Source organism: Ailuropoda melanoleuca, chromosome 11, assembly GCF_002007445.2.
Source record: "Ailuropoda melanoleuca isolate Jingjing chromosome 11, ASM200744v2, whole genome shotgun sequence".
Taxonomy (NCBI): domain Eukaryota; kingdom Metazoa; phylum Chordata; class Mammalia; order Carnivora; family Ursidae; genus Ailuropoda; species Ailuropoda melanoleuca.
Genome location: NC_048228.1, coordinates 52,913,092 through 52,937,108, shown reverse-complemented (window position 1 = coordinate 52,937,108; position 24,017 = coordinate 52,913,092). Strand labels below are relative to the sequence as shown.

The 24,017-nt window shown below is 39.2% G+C and overlaps 1 long non-coding RNA gene across 2 annotated transcripts; it reads right to left on the bottom strand.

Annotated features, from left to right (window-relative positions):
- Positions 1–307: 307 nt before the first annotated feature.
- Positions 308–21,925, bottom strand: LOC109489613. 2 transcript variants are annotated; one of them, XR_002142655.2, is made up of 4 exons: positions 21,779–21,925; positions 11,352–11,435; positions 7,887–7,974; positions 308–1,216 (listed from the first exon to the last, which is right to left on the bottom strand). It is a non-coding gene; the product is annotated as an uncharacterized LOC109489613 (long non-coding RNA). The 2 variants fall into 2 exon arrangements; XR_002142654.2 differs by having other exon boundaries at positions 11,364–11,435.
- Positions 21,926–24,017: the final 2,092 nt, after the last annotated feature.

Here is a 24,017-nt window from a genome sequence, read left to right as displayed (position 1 = left end):
CTTGTGAGAAGTTCTAAATAAACTTTCATTCAAAGGAATCTGGAGCTTTAAAACAAAATAATGTCTTTGACACAGCAATTACACTTCTAGTAATATATCCCAAAAGACAATCTTAAATAACTGAATAAAAAACATTAAACACAAAGATATAAGTGTAATACTTTTATGATTAAAAATGAGAGCTATATGAATCTTAAAAACAGGGAAATCATCAAATAAGTAATATATACTATAGAAAATAAAGTCATAATATTCAAACAACTTAAAATATTTTAAATTGTGCATTATGATACATCAAATAAAAAAATGAAAACCTTGCACTGGCGTAATAGTCTCTATGTGCATAAAAGCATGAAAATATAGATTACGATCGTCTCCTAACAATGTAATTATGAGTGACATTTATTTCTTAATTATTTTCTAAATTTTCTAAAGACCATGGGAAGCATTCTAACATGATGCATAAAGACTCAAGATCTGCATTTTGCTGTCTGGCTTCTCGTTTTCACTTCCTCTACAACCTCATGTGTTCTACTAGCTTTGTGATCTTGGGCATTTTACTTAAAATTTTGGGGGCCTCAGTTTCCTCATCTGTGAAAATAGGATAATAATATACCTACCTCATAGAGCTGCTTTAAAGATTAACGAATAAGGCCAATTATTAAATGAAATTAATTAAATGAAATAATGTCCTGCATGAACAGTCCTGGCAAATGGTTAACTCTTTGATAAATTTTAGCCTTTCATTACCTAAAAAAAAAAAAAAGAATATGCACCTGTGTGTGTGTGTGGGTGTGTGTGGGTGTGTATGTACACTTACTCAAGCATACTTATTCCAGTTTTAAAACAACAGAAATAAACACAGCTGATCACATAAAAAGACAGTTGAGTATTGTTAAAAGCCCATTTTAATCACACTTAGTTTGCTTAAGAAAGACCTCAGGAGGCGGCCGGCACAGGCTAGGCTGGTCAGGGCAGTGAGCGTGGGCTCTGCCCAAGTAAAGCGTGCTTCTCTGCTGTAACCTCGTTCATCCCTGTTCCTCATGGATCATGTTTGTTTGGTGTCTCCTGATGGCTCAGTGATTTGGAATGAACGGGACATGATACACCTAGAAATAGAGGTTTTCTACAAACCGTTGATTATGGAAGGTCTAATGCTCAAATACTTTTCCTTCATTCCCTGAAGGCCACAAACTCCATCTTCTCTACAGGCCTGCTGTAGAAAGGGAGAAAATATTAGAAAAATTGTGAATTCACTTTGTGTATTTTTCCAGTACCCTGCAAGCTATAGTAGATCTCTATCTCAGCATGAAAGGAGCAAAGGGTGGATGGAAAGGGCCAATCCTCCAGACAGTAAAACTGCTGGAGCGCTGAGCAGTATGATCGCAGTTCTCCACTAATGACCTTTGTCCATTGTGTGGTTTAGAAGAACAGTATAGATCAGATTTTAGCTCTGGATTCACTAGAACTAAAATCAAGCAAATTACTGGTTTCTGAATGCTCAATTTTCCACCTATAAATTGGGATTATGAATAGTTACTTCAGAGAGTTATGGAAAGGACTAATGAATTATTACTTGGGGTAAGATATGTGATATAGGGGCACCTGAGTGGCTCAATCGATTAAGCGTCTGCCTTCGGCTCAGGTCATGATCCCGGGGTCCTGGGATCCAGTCCCACATCAGGCTCCCTGCTCAGCGAGCAGTCTTCTTCTCCCTCTGTCCCTCTGCCCGTCTTGTGCTCTCTCTTTCAAATAAACAATAAAATCCTTAAAAAAAATTATGTGGTATACAGTAAGCATCTATTAAATAGCAGCTACTACTACAGAAACCAAAGAAGAAGGGGAAGTGTGGAGTTTCCATGATAACAAGTGCTTATGATTGCCAGCATTTAATATATGTTAGGCACTAGTTTGAGCATTTTATCTATAATAATGCAGTTAATCCTTACAATAGCCTTAAGAGTTGGGTAACATTAATCTGTTCAATATTAATTTGCACAATATTAATTTTCTCTATTTCATATCTAATGAGGCTACTTAGTATAAAATATAGTTTGGAGATACTTTGGAGCTCCTTGCAACTCTGTTAATATCTATATTATAAAACTTCTCTCCCACTCTAGAGTGTGAACTCTCTCTTCAATGACAGATCTTTGCATTCCCAGGTTTGGTTGTCTTATGGAAAATACACAATAAATACATTTTAAAGAGAACCGCTCTGCTTCTAAGGATGGAAATCAGTTCTACACTCAATGCAGAAATTCATTTCATTTAAGATTTCAGTGGCTACAATGGAACATACTAGTTGTATCTTCTTCATCCACAATACATATTTCGAGATCAAAGTTTTATAGTAATGATCAAGATCATTCATCAGTTTGCGTTAAGTAACAATTCCATTGAGGTCATATACTGGGTGTCAGGGATCATACTGCTACTTTGGATCTCTGCTACCCATTGTGTTTTGGGCACTTTCTGCTGTGTGCATGAGCCCACCAAATCAACCACAACATAGTTCATTGCATTCATCTGGTTTTGCTCAAAGCCTATGTCCACACAATTAATCAACTTAAATGTGTAGAAATTTGAACCAGCCATTAGTTGATAGAAATAACCAGGGACCAGGCCACAATCTGAGGAATTTGGTTAAGTGGCCACAAATATGGCTGAAGTCAAACACATTGGGATTTGCACATCACTGAACTGCAAGCAATACACTAGAATGTGTACTAGCAACAAATCCTCATCCGAAATTCTCTTCTGTGTTAGGACATCACAAAAGCAAATGGCAAAGAATGTTTACTGTCATCGTAATACATCTGTTGGAACCCTACAATGTCCTTCAGCATAGTATTTTTTGAAACAAGTGAATTTCCTGGAGACATTTCAGGGAAGAGTCAGGGATTAAATGACTTTTGCACAATGTATTTCTTTTCTAATTACACGAATATTTTTTAAAATAGGACTTTTACATAACTTTAAAACATTCGTATGTAAGTGGTTCGTGACTTGGGTATTTAACTTTCTGAGTCATCACTTTACTGGTTTATGGAAATGCTGTGGTTGTTCAGGTATGTGTTTTTATATTCCAACAGGGACATGAGTAGTTAGAAAAGCCTTTAATTTCCTTTAGGCTTTCGCTCTTCAGTAATACAAAATGATCCTCGTTTAAAGATACAACTACCTATGCTAATGGCTGCAGGAAACATCTTTGAAATAAACATGCAACCTTTCTTGTAGAGAGTGGTTTTGATTGTTATTTGCAAGCATTGTTAATGTTTATATCACTTTCTTTTTGCTAAACTGTTTTAGGGAGCTTACATAACTGAAACAAACGTTAGTCAAATGTTGATTCTGGTACTATAACAGAAAGATTGAGGGCAGGGAGAATGAGGCTCTATAAAATATGTTACACATTTCATATTAGAATTCTCCATAATTAATTCATCACTTTCCTGAGAACTTCGAAGGAACATGCCATATAGGTAGGAATATTATAAACTACAGGCCGCCAATTTCACATTCTAAATTGAATGCTCAGAGATAACAAAATGTAGAAAGTCCTGCACATTTTAGCAAAGGATTATGATTTATAAGACATGACTCTAGACTAGTCAGGTAAGGACATAATATATAAACAAAGACTGTCATCTTGAATATAAATGCCAGTTTCCTGGCAGTCTAAAGATACACATCCAGTGGCGCCTGGGTGGCTCAGTGGGTTACGTATCTGACACTTCATCTCAACTCAGGTCTTGATCTCAGGGTCATGGGTTCAAGCCTTACGTTGGGCTACACACTGGGCATGGAGCCTACTTTAAAAACAAATAAATAGGACGCCTGGGTGGCTCAGTTGATTAAGCATCTGCCTTCAGCTCAGGTCATGATCCCAGGGTCCTGGGATCAAGTCCCACATTGCGCGGGGAGTCTGCTTCTCCCTCTCTCTACCCCTCCCCCTGCTCTTGCTCTCTCTCTCTCTGGCTCTCTCGCTCAAGTACATAAATAAAATATCTTTTAAAAAATTAAAAAATAAATAAATAGATAAAAGAAAGATACATATCCAACTACTAGTAAATAAAATACCGAGAGGTAAGACAAAGGTAGTCTAATGACCTACTCTGGAAGGGGAGATGCCTGTATCTACACAATGAATAAAAAAATGGTGTAGGCTGTCAGCCAGACAGACGCTTAAAGAGGTGTCATATATCCTGCAAAGACCTCTTTTGGAAAACATCCACCAGGAACTTGAGGGATAAACTTGAGCTTCCTAAAGCCAAGGTGACCTATGGCTTCCCAGGAGTTTTAATACACAGTCTCAACCTTAGCCTGGAGGTAATCAGATCGCCTGTCGAGATTTCTGGGAGGTGAGCATGGATTTTTTAAAGACAGAGTTCATTTGGCACCATGGTCAGATGAAATCAGGTAATATAAGAGTCAAGGAAAATAGAATTTCCTCAAGGAAGGACTCCACGTGAAGACAGGACTGCAGGGAGCTGCAGACCTGCCGCTCTGCACTCCTTAGCAGAGGCGCGGGCAGCTCTCCACACAGGCAGAGAATGGGAAGATCTGGGGGCTCTGGAGCACTGAAGTGTGGGTCATGTTAGAGAGAACGCACAGCATTTATTAACATTGGCTACATTTTCAATTAAAATACCAATTTTTTAACACAATTTATAGTGAAATGAATAAAAACGTCAGTTTGTAATCATGGGTATACAAGAAATAAGAAATATATCTGTTTTCCTGTAGGTCAGCTCAATTCTTATTTTTAATCCTATTCTACCCGGGTGGTGGACACATGGTCTCACTTGCTATTTGGTTCTTTCCTTTTCTAGGGATTGTTTCTAAATTAGGATTTAGATACAGGACTGAGATTGTAGGGTGTCGTGTGAGCCCCAACAGGTGGTTTTTCTTTTTTGTAATGCAAGTGCCCGACTTAAGCTTTGATTGCCCAGCACCCACTTCAATTTTTGCCATCCACCTAAAGGGCGTGAAAAAGCTTTTATGCTCTGTAGGATTTACATTATAAATGCTAGAGGCCAAATTCTATTTATTGGATTGGAATGCGCTGTTCAGATGTAATTGAATTACCTTATCTGCCAAGTATCTTCCAAGGGCCTAGCAGTACTTTACGTGGCCCCAAGTGCACCATGGAGTTTCCAGGACTTACAAGGAATAAACCTTTTATTTTTTCTCAAAGTTTCCTGATGGTTGTTACTGAGGGTATCTTGCAGTCATACCAAGAACCATAGGGCTGGTCCAGCCACAGCATCAGTTACTCATAGGCTGAGACCAGCACACAACATAAGGTAGCCCTTTGCACATAAACGTCATTTTTCTACTTAGCAGCCACAGTTATGTATACATAAGAATAATAAAAAAATTCATTGTATACTTGAGAATTTGTTCAATGTAAATACGTATGACAAGGACAGGCATATCGAGGAGTAAGTTCTCTCCATGTTTCTTCCTCTTTCATCTAAGGATGAAGCTAGCATGTTCCAGGACTTTTGTTCTATTGGTTGGAGGGACAACTATGTGGGAGGCTTAGAAGGGGATGAAAACCTAGATGTATTTTCATTAGAAAGAACAGTGAACTTCTCTAAAGAAAGCCCACTGAAACTCAAAAGCTAAAAAGGGGAAGGATAAAAAAATTGAGAACGCTAAGTGAGCCAGCTCTAAAGACTTTTTAATAAGGTTGGGATTGACAGAGAGAAGAGATTTGAGGGAAGGGAATATTAAGAGGGTCTTAAGGGGATAATTGAGTGGAATAGATTTCCAGGTTTTGCTCTGACTCAGACCTGTGATTCTCCTCTGTGACCCTGTAGAGAGATTTTTGTACGTACTAACATTATTTTCTAGCTGGAATGTGCCAGCTCAGGGATGACACTCAAAGGTTGGGACCTGGCTTCAGGGCCTGGCAGATACACACATGGATAGGGGAAATAGGGAGAAGGAGTAGTTCTGACCTCTCCCACCACCAGGCCCAGCTACCCACTTGCAGATTTTGTAGTTCTGGAACTCATGCAGCTAACTAAGTTCTGACAACTCGCTCTGGGCTCCTGGATCTTCAGTTCACAGGTGAACTGTCAGCATCCAAAGCCTTATCTTGGGTTCTGGTTTTAGGAGAGTGAAAATTACAGCAATTCTTTAAAAGAGGGAGGGTGCAAAAAAGCTTTTTGTCTACAGAGATACATGTCTTTCTAAGTATTCTATAGATCATAAAACTAGTTATCTATTATTTCCTTGCTCGCTTTAAAGGTCTTTGGTTTGCATTTCTTTGTTCTTATGTTGTCTTCTCTTTTGGGAAATACCAAGTTACCCCAAAACACTCATCTTAGTTTAATCTCAGCATGGTGAGGCCCTCACTTGCCTTAGTTCTCGTTATGGTACACGAAGTTAAGATAGCACCGTAATTCTGGGGTATGTTTAACACTTGCTCAAGAGTTTACGGCACTCATACATTTTTCCCAAAGGGCCTGACTTCCTCACAGTCCCTGTGGTTAGTTGTGTTTGGAGATTTTTGGCTACAAATTTAAACATCTAAGTGTGGTCTGCCTTTAGAAAACACTCGACTGAGCCAGACATCCTTGATCCCTTTTTATGATTCTGCTCAATATGCTGAGACACCCCCTACCCTCTCTTGGCAAGTCTTTCCATCTGTCAGGAGCCACCAGCACTCAACTGTATCCCAGACTGAAAGCAATGGATTTAATAGACCTGGGAGGCTCTTGGATACTGAAATCAGGAACGGGCCTAATTCCACTGTACTTTCTTGCGTTTATAATCTAAAGTATTTTTATTAGTTACTTTTATTTTGATGTAGTTGGAAATATGCTTCAACTACAAAATAAGAAAGAATGATCTTTCATATTGTCATTTAATAATTGAATTCTGATACAAGGAAATTAAACTATAAGTGAGAAAAAATCACGTAAAGTACTGAAAGACATACTAGTTCTTCACACCTCTTTCTTTTTTTTTTCTTTTTTAAAGATTTTATTTATTTATTTACTTGACAGAGAGAGAGACAGCCAGCGAGAGAGGGAACACAAGCATGGGGAGTGGGAGAGGAAGAAGCAGGCTCCTACTGGAGCAGGGAGCCCAAGGCGGGGCTCGATTCCAGGTCCCTGGGATCACACCCTGAGCCGAAGGCAGACACCTAATGACTGAGCCACCCAGGTGCCCCTTCAGGTCTCTTTCTAAGCCTCATTCTGATCAAGTCAATACTATGTTGCCTTCTAATACCAAGGACGACACCATTGCTTTGGATGAAGCAATGCATGAATCTACAGGGCGCTCCCAGAAGAGAAGAATGGCACCTAGAAGCACACTTAACAGACACATAAACCCTTCCTACACTAAGGCTCTGGGTATAAAAACCTAAATTGGGAGGGAGAGGAGGAGTGTGGGAAGAAAGGGTTGCATGTGCCCGCAAAGCTCATTTTTTGCCATTTTACTTTTGGCATGAGTGTGTGGGGGGGCTGGGCGGGCTTGTGTTTGCGCGCTGTCAGGGGATGGTTAAGAGGTAGTCTGCAATGAAATAGAACCCCACACATTTCCCTTTTAGAGATGGCTTTTAGTTCTGCAAATTCTTCTTAAAGTTCATTGCTGGCGGCTTTAGATTATTCACTCATCAGAACATCAAGCACTAAAGCCAGATCAATGACTTGTCTGCAGCACTGAGGTGGGGGTGGACATAGGGCACCGGGAGTGGGGGTAATTTTTATTTGGAAGGAGAGGTGGAGGCTCTGGGGGGCAGGATCTGGTCTGCCAGAGCGCAGTGACAAAGCTGTAGGTGGGAGAGATGCAAAGAATGGGTGGGCGCCAAAAGGCTTGTGAAGGTGGGAAGGTGAGAAAAAGAAAAATTGTTTAACAGTACTCACAATAACATGTCCGGGTTGATAGTACAAAGATGATAAAACTTCGCCCTATCGATTCATCCCGGTTCTCCTAGTCGTGTGAGGTCCCCAACTGGAAACAGAAAAAGTTGTGAGAAAAGTGTATATGTTTCTACACCCCCTCACACACACAAGTGTTTGAGCACATTTCCCCCTCATTTTTAATTACCAGTATATTAAAAAATTGGGATTTATATCCCCAAATATTTATCTTTTATAATTATCATGCAATATATCAAGAAATGGGCAGGAGAAATTGATGGTTCAGAGCAAGAGGAATGAGACAGCTAGTCCGGAAGTATCTGCAGGATGGGATTAATAGGCTTTTGATATAAAGTAAAAGGCTATAAAAAATATATGTCCTATGCTGAGAAGTACATACCTTTAAAGTTAAAAGGATGATTTTTTTTATATAGTTAACATAAAGTTAAAAGGATGATTTAACCACCAATTCTTATCAATCTTACACCTCAACAGCTTTTGGATCCATGCCGGCCACCCTAGCTGCCTTGTCCCTACCCATACATCTGTCACCTGGCATATTATTATAAGCCAGCTTGGAAGTTATCCTCAGCTGCTCTTTTTTTCCTCACACATTCCATATCCAATACAGCAGGATATCTTGGTTCACTTTCAAAGTTTAATCACGTGCACTGTTACCCTCTGGTCTGGGCCACCATCTTCAGCCACCTGAATGACAGCAGTGACCTCCTCACTGGTATCCTTAAGTTCACGCATGTCTACTCTGGATGCACTTCCAGTAAGGTCCTTTCAAAACAGCAGCCCAGGACTCTCCTCTGCTTAAATCCACCACTAGCTCCCCTATCTCAGAGTTAATGTCCAAGTCCCTGGAAATGAGTCAGGAGGTTTTGTACGCTGTGTCTTTGTTCTTTCTCTGACCAAGTTTCTGACTGTTTTCGCCCTTGTTCATTCACTCTAGCCACACAGGGCTCCTGAGTCTTCCTTAAACATATAGCCCCACACTTCCATTTTATGACTATTTATTCTTCCTGGAATTCTCTTCCACTAGATATCTACTTGGCTAAATCCCTCACTTCCTTGAGATCTTTGCTCACCCCGTCCCTTCCCCACGAGGACAACTTCCTAAAGCTGGCTCCTTTGTCCTTTCAACAAATCCCATTCTGTTTTGAAGCACTTCCTTACTTTCTCATGTAAGCAGTTATTCTAGCTCCCTCCATACTTTTTCTTCGGCGTTCTCAAGGCTTCATTTAAGTGCTGTACATCTGTGTAATTTAGTGTGTGGATCTTGCTGGACATAAAGGATGACATGGGAGAGGAGATCCCCAGCATTCACCCCTCCACTGACATCTGCTCAAGGCAGCAGCTGGCTGTCACAAAGTGTCATCATCCAGAATTCCAGATACCCACAGCACCTACATAAACTCGTTAAGACTCTATTACATTCTGGATTCCATTTGCAGCCGTAAATGTTTTATTCAATCAATTTAAAAGTAAGCACATTCATTTGTGACCTCTTAATATTGTGTGGTCTCCTGACACTTGGATCATATCCTTTCACATTTGAAGCCTCAGATTTGGGTATAGTTTCCAGCACTTGTTGAGTGTTTAGTAAATATTTGATCAGGGAAAGGAAGGAAGGACCATCTTTTCCATTCCATCAACAATTCAGATAAAAAATACGGAATGATATACTCTGCAGAAATCCTGTGGCCAGTGCTTGGCAAGTTGTAGGTATATTGCAAGGGTAACCAAGGAAAAGCATTAGAGTTTTCAGCAATCTGCTAGTTCTGAGATATAAGCAGCAGGATTTTTGTGTGTGGTTTACTGTATTTTCAATATTCCCATTGACAACATAAAAAACCCGTTAAAAAATTATGAGGAAGCATATTTTATGTTATTCCTGTTCAATCTCAAATTTTGGAGTTTTAAGGAAACTATTTTGAAGTGTAATGCTAAATTGAGTTTTCCTCATTGAATCAGTATAAAGTAAATGACTGTCAAGAAATCACGTGTAAATACTAAATGAAAACTGCAAAAGCAACTGATGAATTCTGAGCAGGAAGTGCAAAATCCGAGAATTATGCTTACCGTGTTTACATTAAGTCAATGGCTGCCAAAACATTGGTTCACTTTTATACAAACTAAAAAATTGTCACAAATAAACTAATGTCAGACTAGCTCTGGAAAATAACAACACTTCTAACTGTAAGAATAAAGCACAGTTTAGGATTGTAAATAACTCTGGAAGCGGAGGAACTGAATCTTGGAGGAACGGAGATATGTTTGATGATAGTGACAAAGCTCTGGAGTGGGGCTCATGGCGTGCAGTCCTGAGTGCGTGTTTTGATTATGCTTTTCTTTATGCTTTAACCTTTCTACCTTTGGGAAATGTTTTTGTTTTGCATGTATCAGTTGTTACGTAATAAAACAGTACATAGTCGGGGCACCTGGGTGGCGCAGTGGTTAAGCGTCTGCCTTCAGCTCAGGGTGTGATCCCAGCGTTCTGATCGAGCCCCACATCAGGCTCCTCCACTAGGAGCCTGCTTCTTCCTCTCCCACTCCCCCTGCTTGTGTTCCCTCTCACACTAGCTGTCTCTCTCTGTCAAATAAATAAATAAAATCTTTAAAAAAAAAAAGTACATAGTCAACATTTTGAAAACTAGTGATCTGGTATATTAAGTCTTTGGTTTTCTCATATGTCAAAGGGGATAATAATCCTCATTAAATTGTCTTTAAAATTCTATGAAATAATATACAAAAAATCTGCAAAATAGTGCCTGGCATGTATGTATATATTATTAATTAAGTATGGATATAAGTGATCATTGATGCTAATCTTTGTTCCAATTTTTAGTTTTTGAAAGTGCAATTAAGTTTTTGGTAAGTTTCAAAACATCACGTATAATGAATATGGCGTTGAATCCATCTTGAAATGTTTTAGGCATATAACTACTTGATGAAAGTGGCTATCTTAATAACACATTTATCTTAGAAGATAAGCACTGAATAGCCTTCTCTAAAATGTGGGAAGAATATCAAAATATGCCCTCTATCTGGTGTTACTGCTGTCCTGATGGCTAGCTGCAAAAGTCCTTGCCACGGATTAACTGACAATAGAATCTCAACAATTCATGTAAAACATTAAGCTGGGAATTTTAGACAGAAGATAAGTCACATTTGATTATGAATCGTGATTTATCCACGCTACGATTAGACTAATTTTACCTTCTTACTTACAAGACAGGTGCAGGAAAGACTGCTATAATTCTGTCTTATTTGTGCATCTGTTCCTGAGATAAAAATCAAATATGTAATAGAGTGTATACAATCAAATCAAGTGTCTCTCATTTACTTTGAAAAGTCTGTGAATTCACTCAAAATATAATTTTTTATATTTTGGCCAAAATATATACTCAGATCAATAAGCTGAAATTAAAACTAAAATAAGATTAAATAAGAAAAATGTACATATACTCAGACCATCCAGTTGAATTCCAGGCTGCACTCTTTCAAGTGATGTTGGGCTGTCCACTCTTCTGACCACCTCTGCCTCTGCAAAAACAAACATGGAAGATATTGCACCATTTAGAGCTGGTTTTTGAAGTTCGATTCAGAATCAGTTGAGAAAAATCAGCACGGATATGTTTAGATCTTTCCATTGAAGAGGAAATTAATTATTTCATCAGCCCATGATATCGTGAGTCAAAGCAGTGATGGTAATGAAAGGCATTATTATGCCTTTACCATGTTCCAGGCAAAATGTTCAGCGCTTTACACATGATCTCATTTAATTCTCACAAACACCTCCATGAAGGAAGTATGATTATCTGGAAATGACTTATCCAAGCTACACAGCTATTACGTTAAACTAGAACACCAAACTTCTGACTCTAGCGCTAAGACTCTTAACCGTTAATACTACAATATGGTGGTTCTTATATGCTCAGTTCCGCCATATTAATTCCTTTACCATTTGTTCGAATACTATGTATCAGTTGCAATCAATTGCCAAGCATTTCCTCTAGCTTACATGAGCTAGCCTGGAAAGAATGGTTCATTGTCTGAAAGGAAAGTTATGAGGCTCCATCTGAAGATTTCAAGGATTCTGAGATAAGAGGAAGAAATAATGAATTTGTCATGATATGACAAAACCCTTAATCTGACAGGATCCTTGAGAATGTATAATCTGTAGTTTGGTGTGTGTTTCAGGTAGAAGAGGAGGAAAGGGTTCTGAAACTGTTTTGTAAGTAATCAGGTAAAGCCAAGAAATGAGGAATTGATTAATTTTCAAAAGAGAGAAAAGGTAAAGATTAGAGATTTTTCTCAGCCAAACATGCTAGGCCATGGACTATTTGAAGGGTTCAACATCAATAGGATGATTTATTTACCTCTTTTATTGAGACTAGTCTTGAAGAAAAATGTCTAGACACATTTAACAGCTTTCTTGCCCATTTCAAACCTACGAAGCTTGCTTTTCCCTCTTCTACCCAAATGCACAACTGATTATTAAATGGACCATCTGCTCTTTGGACTATTATCACCACGGAGCTTTGCTGCAGTGACTTCTTGCCCTTTGATTCATTTTCCATGAGTGCAGAGCCAGGAAGGCTATGGATGTGGGGCCACCTGGTGACGGATGAAGAAAAGTCCTGGAAACTGAACAGTGGGATTAGAATTTTGGTCTCCATTTCTAAATCTTTAATTTTCAACAAATACCTTTTGCAAAAGGGTATCCTATGGCAATAGCTGATTTTTGCTCATGAAGGGATGGTTACCAGTATCACCATATACTCAGTTACGCTCCTGACTTGTTTCTTCAACCGCTGCCATAAGCCATCTGCACATACCATACTATTTAATGCTCAGAAAGATTCTATTAAGTAAGCGCCATCATATCTCCATTTTACAAAGGAGGCAACTGAGGTTTAGAAAAAATAAGCAATTCATTTAAGTTCATGAAGAGAGCAAGTATGATCTTAGGAAGCCTTGAAATATTCTGGTTGAAAATGTGGGAAAAAGTGTGGCTCTGTATGAAAGTGCAAAATTACATGAAAATATTAAGAAGTAAGTCAACATATTTACCCTTCTGTAACATTTTAAAGCTTCAAATTGCATCTTTTTAAAAAGATTTTATTTATTTATTTGACAGAGAGAGAGAGCACAAGCAGCGGACGAGGGAGAAACAGACTCCCCAATGAGCAGGGAGCCCGATGAGGGGCTCCATCCCAGGACCCTGGGACCATGACCTGAGCCTAAGGCAGACCCTTAACAGACTGACGCCCCTAGGGGCCCTTCAAATCGCATCTTATTAGTGTATTTTGGATAGAGACTCTGTTTTTATAGAAACACAAATTAATAGAAAAACATAAAAAATGTGGAAAAAACCATAACTGCTAATAATATGAATGAACTCAGTATAGAAATTTAAAAAGCATAAATATATTATATTCCCCATACTCATAACCCTACTATCTTATTTTTGACCTTTATCTATATTATGTTAAAAGAGGGTGTGTGTGTATATGTGTGTGTGTGTGTGTGTGTGTGTGAAAACAAATAGCAGATATTTTCTAGCTAAAGTGACTACTAAATACCCTTCGATTCTATTTTCAGTGTGCTGAAATTATTACTGAATCATGTGCTCTATATTATTCCTTCAGGGATTTCAGGTGATATCTTCAAAAGTAAAGTCATTACTTTCCCCCTATGTCGTTATCTGTATTTCTTGTCTCCAATGATGGCAGGGGATATGGAGTTCCACTGCCCATATCCCCCTTCAGCTGCAGACATTTGCCTTGACCAAAGTCACACCCTTCCTGGGGCACACTGCACCCAGTGGCTCAGTGAGGGTATAAAGGTGAGTCATTTCAGCTCTAGGTGGGATGACAGTATTTGCTCTGGGGCTTACCATGCTGGGTTGTCTAAGTCTCTATAGGGTTTGAATTGCAATACAACTGTTCTCTTCTGCCCAATCCTGTTCCCTCCCCCTTCTTTTTTTTTCTCTTTTTTAAAAAAGATTTTATTTTTTTATTTGAGAGAGAGAGTGTGAGAGAGAGAGAGAGAGAGCACAAGCCGGGGGAGAGGGAGAAGCAGACTCCCTGCTGAGCAAGGAGCCCCACACAAGGCTTCATCCCAGGATCCTGGAATCATGACCCAAGCTAAGCAGATGCTTAGCCGACTGAGCCACCCAGGCGCTCCTGCCTCCCCCTTCTTTTCATAGGTTTTGATCCCTAAAATGTCTTTAAATTCAAAATCATTTCACAATTTACTTCCTATTTGCGTGTGTGTGTGTGTGTGTGTGTGTGTGTGTGTGGTAAAAAAAACACATGACATAAAATCTACCACATTAACCACGTTTCAGTGGACAGCACACAAGTGTTAACTATATGCACATTGTTGTACACCAGATCTCTAGAACATTTTCATCAGCATCTGCTTCTTGAGAAGCCAATCTGTGACAACACTTTCCTGATCTAAATCCTCCCCAAATGTTTTGGAACGCTGTTCTCATTTCTCGGTCATACCCTGGAAGGCTTGCCTTAGGAAAGTGCGATGGTGAAAACAAGGCGGACAGCACACAATGCCGAGTGCTTGCAATGATCACATCCCTTTCTGTGGCATCTGTGAGAATTTCCCATATGGCTTGCCGATCGGAGTTTTTCTTTTTCTAGCCCTCACGTGAAGTAGATAGGAATTGGAGGGCTTTGTCCTGGGAAGCTCTAAGCAGACTGCTGAAGGTATTTTTTTTTAGTTAGAGAGAGGCCAAAAGCAACGTGGCAGGTTTCTAACAAAGTTTTTGACTTAAATCTTTCCTGAAGTCTTAAGCATGAAATTTGGAGTTTTAGAGAAAATTGTATTTACTTAAAACTGATGTCACATCAAAACTCCATGCTTTGGTATCTGTATCTTTAAAATGAGGAGTTTAGGCTATTATGATTATTTCAATTTCAGTGTAATAATTTAAAGATGGTGGAAAATTTTTTGCTACTCCTTCCATTGAGAGGTGGAATAAATTCCCCTCTTGAATCTGAGTTGATATTAGTGACTTGCTTAACAAATAAGATGTGGCATGAGAGATGTGGCATGAATTTTGAGCTAGTTCAGACAACGTCTGAGGCTGCACCTTGATCTCTAGGACCATTTTCTGTGGGAGCCTCCAGCGTGGACCAACATTTTTCTGGGGACCAGACCAGTGTTTTCTGAGCAGCAGGGCTGGAGGGAGGAATTACAAAGGGGCAGGAGGGAGGAATTACAAAGGAGCAGGAGGAAGCTTTTGAGGATAATGGATATATTCATTATCTTGACTCTGATGATGGTTTCAGGGATGTATACATCTATCAAAGCTCATCAGATTGCAAATTTTAAATATGTAAAGTTATTGTAGGGAAATTATGCCTTTTTTAAATAAAACTATAAAGTGAGAGAGAGACATTGGTGAGCTCAGAGACTTTCCCCAGGAACCAGAAAGCTGGATCCAGGGGATTTACAGCTGAAAAAAAAAAAAAAAAAGTCACCTGAATTTCACAGTAGAATTAGGCTGACAAAGGTAACGCAACTGTCCCTCATTGGACGGGGACACCACAGATTGCATCGTTGACCTCTGGACTCCTGAAAAGTGATTACTTTTATGAGAGAGATTGCTTTTGGTACTGCATCTGAGAGGGGAGACATCTGCCCCCACCCATTGCCAAGTTAATTCAGCTCTTCCAGGTGAGTTTCATCAGAGAACATCTTGTCTGTAGGTACTGAATCCTACTGGGACTGCTTAGATATGCCCAGAAGCACCTATTTAAATTCATAAAAGCCTCATTGAGCAAGGGAAAGTGGTTTTCTTCTTATCTTCAATAGCTCTTGGTACCTGGCATTATCATCTCATAAGCTAACCATGAAACCCTGGCTTCAACCAGAGCTGGACAGTTCATGAGAAGCCATGGCAGTTAAATATTTGTCAGCCTGAGTTGACCAATAAAAGTATGGAAACCCGCAGTCAGCCACGTTTTTTTTCAGGACTTTTTGAACTACGACAATCTGAAAGGCACTCTGATAATAATATTCCACAACAATTGTACTGGCCAATGTTCTTTAACAGATGTCCTTAGACCATTGGTTTCTAACAAAACAATCCTCTAAGACTGTTGACTAGCCTTGAGTTACTCAGTGTTATGGTTTCTCGCTTCCTTTATACATATCAAGTATCCTTTTAATCCAGAAAATATACCTTCACTCTAGCACAAAGCTTCTCCTCTAATTTGTCCTTCTATTTCCCAGGTACTTGGGTTTCCGCTAAATAAAAGCTGTTTAATTCCAAGTCATGGGGTTTTCTATAATGATGCCCAGGAGAGAAAAAGAGTAGGCTTTATTTTCTTTTTTCACTATCTCTATCTTCTATTGAGATAATTAATTCTCACTGGTCTACTCTGGCACTAATATGCCAGGACTTTAAAGAAAATAGAAATATTCCTGGCTAATGCTCTTTCTTCCTGCCCTGTTAATTACATGACCAGAGTTACCAGAGCTCCATCTTAGTCTCTTAGTCTCTTAGTCTGTCTTAGAACAGAGAAACTATTCTCTTAGCTCATTTATTTGTTCATTCATTCATTCATTCATTCATTCATTCATTCATGTATGGGCCCAAGTTCATCATCAGGTAGCTGGGACTAAACATGCTGACTAGATTCAATCAGGTTATTATTTTTTATTATTATTATGATATGTTAGTCATCATACAGTACGTCATTAGTTTTTGATGTAGTGTTCCATGATTCATTGTTTTCATGTAACACCCAGGGCTCCATGCAATACGTGCCCTCCTTAATACCCCTCACGAGGCTAGCCCATCCCCCCAGCTCCCTCCCCTCTAAAACCCTCAGTTTGTTTCCCAGAGACCATAGTCTCTCATGGTTCAGAATCAGGTTATCTTTCACTTGAGCGTATGCCTGGCTTCTTTTCTACCCTGTTACTACTCAGATAAACTTTAGCGAGTTATTAAACTTCTTTGAGCCTCCGTTTCCTCATTGATAAGATGAGGATCCAACTACTTTGTGGCATTATAGTCAATAGTTAGTAAGATGTGAACTATATGACACAAATTAGACATGCAATAAAAGTAGGTAAATTTATACCAGATCATATAGTTAGAGGATTTTCTCTGCATCATTTATGTAAATTTCATTTCCTTACCCAACTGATAAATTCATCAATTGTATTTTTCTCCCACCTTCCACTGACAGCCTAGGAAGTCTAGTCTTGCTGTTCACAGCCACTGGTTGATGAACAGTCGAAAGTCAGCTTCAGGAACAAGTACCTAAACTGTGAAGCACAAATACTGAGGACTTGAGAAAAAAATCCCAAACTAAGAGACTAAAAGATATAAATCCTCCCTGGAATTGGTTCCGCTCTGTATTTTGAAAACAAGGTGTAAAATGTGTAAAAATTTCCACAGAAAAGTTTGACTTTCTAAGTGAAAGTATGATGGGTAAAATAAAAAGCTCTCTAGAAAAGTTTACATTTGCATGTGAAGAAAAAAAGAAAGATGGAAGAAAGGCAGGGAGGGAGCGAGGGAGGGAGGGAGGAAGGAAGGAAGGAAGGAAGAAGAGAGAACAGAGCAAACATGGATATTTCCAAACTGCCAATATGGTAGAGAGAAAAAAAATCCACCTCAGAGCATATGAAGAAACATCTTTTTTATTTTTTTTTTTTATTTTTTTTTTTAAAGATTTTATTTATTTATTCGATAGAGATAGAGACAGCCAGCGAGAGAGGGAACACAAGCAGGGGGAGTGGGAGAAGAAGAAGCAGGCTCATAGCAGAAGAGCCTGATGTGGGGCTCGATCCCATAACGCCGGGATCACGCCCTGAGCCGAAGGCAGACGCTTAACCGCTGTGCCACCCAGGCGCCCCAGAAACATCTTTTTTAAAGTTAAATAAATAAAACCTGGTATTGACAAAACACTTCCATTTAAATTAAAAAAATGACAACCTATGAGACATAATAAATAATTTGACCGACCAACAGTGACACTGGGTACGTTGTCAAGTGAATCCTTGTTATTTTGCTTTTCAAATGTAATAAAACCCTAACAGGGAGGCTTCTCTGGCACAGAAGCCTCATGGTTCAAGCTCTAATTGAGTAAAAAGGGAAGGGGGAAGGCAGGCCAAGCAGAGAACCAGCAAAGGCGAGGGCAGCAGTAGCAGAGCTCTCTATCAGAACATCAGTGAGTCTAAACTAAATAGAAATGTTCTACCAGACAATTGTAGTATCCTCTTAACGTTTTTTTTCTTTATAATTTGGTTATATTTAACATTTGGTTAATCTATGTGCTACTTATATTCATGTATATTATATTTGAACTAAATTACATTTGAAAGCACTCTCTTATACGACTATTTAAAAGCTTAAAACATCTTACACGTTCTCGCAAATCTGTGTGATACGAAAGGGCATATTTTTACCCCACTTTAGAAATTCAAGACACTAAACACAGTGGTTCCTCTTCAGAAGAACCCAGAGTACTCGAGGCTTTTGCCTTAATTACATTCTTCCTAAGAGCGGTCACTTCAGATACAGATTCAAGTGTAAATAGTTTATTTTGAAAGTGATCCCTATAACCATGGGGGGATAGGGAGAGAGTAGGGAAGGAAAGAGAAAACACTCAATCAAGTGTAGTTATCAAAAAAGTTATCGCTACGGATTAATTGGAGCTTCACTGGAACCACGTGGAACATTTGAAGGGCGAGACCTGAGGGGCGAGAGAGCTGGGATATGTACGTTACGCTAGTGGGTCATTAGTTAGAGGCTGCTTTCAAGGGCATTAATTTCCCAGTATTTCCAGCCTGTGGCTCTGCGGGTATAGTGGACTCTGGTGGCCAGAGAAAGCCCCTGAAAACTAAGTACTGTGAGGGCTGCAGTAGTGAAGATGGGACGATCGGGGGGACGCAGAGGGGATACATCAGCATTGGCTAGAGTTCTGATTTAATTCTTTGAGATTTCATCAGCATGTTCACTAAGAAATGTTGGGAAACCATGGAGGAATTATCCTTTACTTTTTATATCATTCATTTTTCTCGTCCCTAAAAGCAATTAAAAACAAACAATGGATTAAGAAAGAGTAAAGGAACTTTTTTGTTGTGTCTTTTTCCAGAGAAATTAATATCTTAGGTTTACTGTTTTGCTCTACATTTTCAGTTATTAAAAAAGCAAAATGTTATTGCTACTCTTTTCTATCACTGAAGAGGCAAAGACATGAAAGAAACCTTTTACGTGGCAAGGAAAAAAGGCTTAGTGCAGTTCCATCAGGTGATTGAGCTGACTTCTGAAACCTCCTTATAAGTTGCATGAGAAATGAAGAATTTTAATTGAGAAAAATCAACTCACCTCCCCCAAATTATCTAGAAACTTCTGCACCCATTTCCACTGCAGAGGCAAGCAGAGGTCTCTTCATGAATAAGCTTCACACCAAAATAATGAGATTTTTGAGATGAATTATTTCTCTGTTTTAGATAGTCCTTTGCCATGGTCCTGTGGGGTTCCCTGGTGAACTGAAATGATCCCAACAGGATTTCTTCACATTTTTCCAGAAGCCACGGGCACCTCACTTATACTGCCAAAGGTCATTGGACCCAGTCGTCATGGTGAAAGGAATTCCCAGGTTATGTGGAGTCAGATCGCCAGGGGTCAGCCCACATGTGCTTGGAGTTGCTTCGGTCACACTCGTTCCAGCTCAGATTTGATTATTATTTCAGAAACTTCCTCCTGCTTCTCTAATTATTTTAACTCTGCAGAATGGAGGTTAGCCAGCTCCCCAAACTGTGTTTTGGAGTTTGCTTCTATCAAATAAATGAAACCTCTACTCTAGGATTCAGAAGTAAGGGGTCACAACAGCTAAAACAAAACAGACATCTATAGCATGTTACCTTTCACGAGGACAGAGATTTTTTTTTCTTGCTGTTTTGTTTACCATGAATATCCAGCACCTAGACATTCTACATTTGCAGAAGCAAAATAACGAAGAGTTTTTAAAAGCATTTACATGATATCTCCATGTTTATAGTGGGAACCATTCTGAACCTTTCTTCATTCTTCGATACATCTGGGATGGAAAGGAGTGGAACATGTCCTCAGGCACTGGCATTGAAGTGTTACACTCATACCTGGCCCCATGGAAGCAGGGAAAATGGTAAGGGGATAGGGACTGGTTTCTTCAAAGGGGACAACTGTTAGATACCCTTTAAAATTCAATACAATGATCTAGAGGACTGTGGAAAATGTCTTAATTTTAAGAAAGAGCTTGCTGCAAATAAAGACCTAATTTTTGGCCAGCTCTTGACATCAATTTCCTTTAAAAAAAAAAAAAAAAGGTTCTCACTGACTATTTTGAATGCCTTTCTATATAAAGAGTAACATTTGTAGTTTTTAAAATTAACATGGAACCTCCATATGGCATTTTTTGATTTTGCAGAATCCTCTGCGACATCATAACACTACTTATAGGAGGTAAGCTATGATCTCATCACTAAAGAAATCACCTTCAGAAAAAATTAATAGAAACATATGACCACTTCACAGGGATATTTTATATATAAAAAATTAATGCAAATAAAAGAAAAAGAGCAAGCGCAGAAACCACGGGCTAAAAATATAATATTACTGGGATGCCTGGGTAGGTCAGTTGGTTAAGCATCTGCCTTCAGCGCAGGTCATGATCCCCGGGTCCTGGGATCCAGCCCGGCATTGGGTTCCTTGCTCAACAGGGAGCCTGCTTCTCCCTCTGCCTACTGCTCCCCCTGCTTGTGCTCTCCCTGCGCCTCCCCCATCTCTGGCAAATAAATAAATAAATTCTTTTTAAAAATACAATACTATTGGGGGCGCCTGGGTGGCGCAGTCATTAAGTGTCTGCCTTCAGCTCAGGGGGTGATCCTGGAGTGATGGGATCGAGCCCCACATCAGGCTCCTCTGCTATGAGCCTGCTTCTTCCTCTCCCACTCCCCCTGCTTGTGTTCCTTCTCTCACTGGCTGTCTCTATCTCTGTCGAATAAATAAATAAAATCTTTTTTAAAAAATACAATACTATTTGTTATAGGGCAGGATCTCAGGAGGGTCTAGGATGCATCATGAGGTCTTCAAAGCAAGCAGGAGATGACAGTTGTCTAAGCCTTTGCTAACAGAATGGTGAGTAAAAATACATGGGTTTAATATCTGGTTCAATATTAATAGACAATTTTTAACAATTGTGGCTCCCTATGGAACACAAATTATATATGGATATAGATACACATAGTGAGACACAAGTCTATAAAATTCAACTAATATTCAGACATATAAATATATGTCTTAAGGAACAAGATCTGATTTTTAGCAACCAGACGTCTACATCAATTCAAATATTACTTTCCTTAGAGGTAGAGAGATAGAAACTAAAAATTCAAAATCTAATTCAAATCAGGGCCAGCTGACTTACACATTAACCACAGTAGACACAGTGCCTAGCACCCACAATAACTTTAGTGACCCATGAAAATGTTTCAATTTCTTTTAAGGTCAAAATAAAGAAGCTTGAGTTAGACTTATTTTTTTCTCACAAAAGAGAAAGATGAAATTTTGGGGGCTCACAAAAAATCTACTAAATTTTGCCTAAAACAGAAGAAAAAGTTGAAGTATTTCAAGTTATATCCCCCTTATTATCAAAATTATTATCAAAAATAATTTGTAATATTGAGATGATTAGGATGGGAGAGCCCCGTAAAGGTAAGAGTGTCCGGGGCCCATGAAAGTCCTTTTGCAGTCCTGTCAACATTAAACGAACGCAAACAGAGATTTTTTTTGTTTGAATAAAATTAACGTTTCTTATCAAAGCATTAGACAAGAGAAAACTCTATTGATCAGAGGGTGTGCCTACCTTCACACGGTGCAACAGAAAGCAAGAAACTCCCAAAGACCCCACCTCCAGCTGCCAAGAGAGCAATAGAGCAATGGTCAGCTTGGAAGTTATGTTTACACTGGATCCTTTCTTCCAATTCCCTGCGGCCCCTAGACACTGGTGTGCTTAGCTGTCTCTGAGGACTTTTGCTGGTTGAAGTGGCTTTTTATAGTATTGCAACACTAAACATGTGTGGGCCTTCATCCTTGCACTATGTTACTGGAAATGACACCAAATCCAATATGCCCCCTGCCCTTTGAAACGAACCCTGAGAGAAACAAACACTCCTAGGTCCCTTAACCAATTTTCAGCACGCTTAAAAATTAACCAGAGTTCGTATAAAAACTATTTTGTTTAATGTGCATGTCTTATTCTGTTTGGGTTGCTATGACAAAAACGTCACAGACCAGGTGGCTTGAACAACAAACATTTATTTCTCAGAGTTCTGGAAGCTGAGAAGTCCAAGATTAAGGCACCAGTAGCTCCTGTGTCTGATGAGAAATCCATCCTGGTTTTTGCTGTGTCCTCACATGACAGAAGGTGCAAGAGGGCTCTCTGGGGTCTCTTTCATAGGAGCACTTATTAAAAAAAAATCTCACTCATGAGAGCTCCAACCTCATGACCTACTCACTTCCCAAAGACCCCACCTCCAACTACCATCACACTGGGTATTAGGTTCAACATACGAATTTGGGAGGAGGGTACAAACATTCAGCTCGTAACAGTGCACATCTCTCAATTTGATTATCTGTATTTATATCCCTAACTTTTATACTATTTTATTTTGAAATAACTAAAGTTATGGAGAAGTTGCAAGAAAGAGTACAATGAATTCTAGAAAATTCTTCACCCAATTTCCCAGGATTTCCTAAAAAAAGAAAATGTTCTTATATAACTAGAGCTACAATGATCAAAAAGAGAAAATTAATGGTGATTCAATACCATTATTTAATCTATAGACTTTATTCTATTTATGACAATTGCCCCAATGATATTCTTCACATAGATGGACAGCTGGATAGACTGGTAGACGAATGGACAGAGAAAGAGAGATGCAGAGATAAAACTACTTCAGGATTTAAATCTAAGATCACATATAGCATTTAGTTGTCCATAGCTAATATCTAGCCTCCTTTATTCTGGAACAGAGTTTCCTCAGTTTGGATTTGTCTGATGTTTCTTCATGCTTAGTTTCATTCTGTGGAGCAATATTTCAGTGCGATGTTGGGTAGTTCTCAGTGCATATTCTAAGAGCCTTATTTCCATATGCACAAGTAATAGTTGCAAGGATTTTGCACCCTAGCAAACAGAACTTTGAAGTATCAATTTATGCCCTAGGGAAAAAAAGTACTTGCTGAATGAAACTTCCTTGATCTGTTCCCACTGCTGTTCTGCTTGTTTTGTAAGAATCATGTCAGTTTCTGGGTATAATGAGCCCTGTCCAAGAGCCTTTGCATTAGTTATAATTAAAAAATACTTTATTTTGGAAGTAACTTTCCTGTCTTCCAGAACTCAATGCAGCAGTAAACAGCTAATCACAGAAGGCGTGCACCTGCATGTGTGTTTGGGGGAGGAAGGGTGAAATCTGTATTAAAGTGCTCACTAATGAAGCCAGGCAATTGTTGTAAGTATTTGGTTTTTCATGTTTTTAACTCTTGTATTTTTTCTGAATTTAATCACATTAATTTAATAATGTCACTTAATAAAACCAAGGTTATTAATTACTTGGTAAGTGCTTTTTCATCATGTTATGTGCCAGGCATTGTGGTATGTGCTGTGAATACAACAGGAATAAGATCTAATCTCTTCCTCTATAGACCTCACAATCTAGTGAGCGACCAGACAAACGAGTCCAGTGCAGGGGTAGAGTGTTGTAATAGGGAAGTACAGCGACCCCGGGAGCACAAGGACGGGACCTTTCAACCATCTTGAGGGAACTGATACATGAACTGAGACCTTGGTCTGAGTGTGGAGTCCATATGGCAGACGTGGCATGGGGAAGAGAAGGGGCGCTGCTAGGGAGAAGAGAGGGCTTCCTTCCTCGAGCTCTCTCCGCAACCCACCCCATACCTCGTCAGAGGCAGCTCTCACAAGGGAAGTGACTGCAGAAGATTGCAGCCACTTACTGACTCTCCTTAGAAAGAAACAACCCCCCAACATGTGGACCTTTGAGCACCCAGGGAAGTTATTGATCCTCTGGCAAATATATTGTATTGCC